An 892-nucleotide genomic window follows, 5' to 3' on the forward strand; every position below is an offset into this window, starting at 1 on the left:
AGGATCAAAAAATCAGCCACCAAACTGGGCAATAGATCGACACTAGAACTGACCAAAGCAGTCACAGAAGCAAAGGAAAAAAAATACAAACCCGGAAGTCGATGCTGGGACAGCAAGCGCAGATGTAATCTGCCAAACCCAGGATCTTGAGCCCTAGTGGCTCTGATACCATGTGACTTAACAGAACTTCTTATTTCATATATAAAAACATTACATGTATATATACACTAGCAAGAAACTATACTAAAGGTAAGAAAATATCCTACAGATCTCTCCTATGATTCTTACAGATTTTATCTATGATACTGCTGACTATATTAGGTAATAGAATATTTACAACATTCTGTCACACTTTAAATTATAAAGTCCTAAGGAATCAACCAAAAATGACAAAAACAAGGAAAAAAGAAGAAAATAAATTTGTTGTCTATTAAATTTTTGACAAATAAAAATCAAGACTATGAAAAGAAAAAGAAAAAGAAAATACATAATAATGTATTTTTTGAATTAAAATCCCTCTGGGAAATGTTGTTCAAAAAATTCCAGTACAATTTTCCTGGCCGTACTTTCCGTAGTTGTTGTACTTGTACTTGTAGCCATATGATTTCTACGCTTCAGTTGTTGGATCCATTCTTCATAATCTGTACTGGGATGTCCAACCACAATGTTGGGAATGTGTTGGAGTTTGTGCAACTCTGAAACTTGAAGTCTAGCAATAAATGCTTCAGGCATTTCTCGAATCTCCAGCTTCTCAAGGTTAGACAATGATATCAACTCTCCTGGGAGCCTCGTCAACGAGTATCATTTGAAGATTTGCAGGCATTTGAGCCCAGCCATTGAGCCTTTCCCTAGACTCATTGCTTTCATATACATTAGTTGATCCATCCTTAGA

This window comes from Solanum stenotomum, chromosome 11, assembly GCF_019186545.1.
Source record: "Solanum stenotomum isolate F172 chromosome 11, ASM1918654v1, whole genome shotgun sequence".
NCBI lineage: Eukaryota > Viridiplantae > Streptophyta > Magnoliopsida > Solanales > Solanaceae > Solanum > Solanum stenotomum.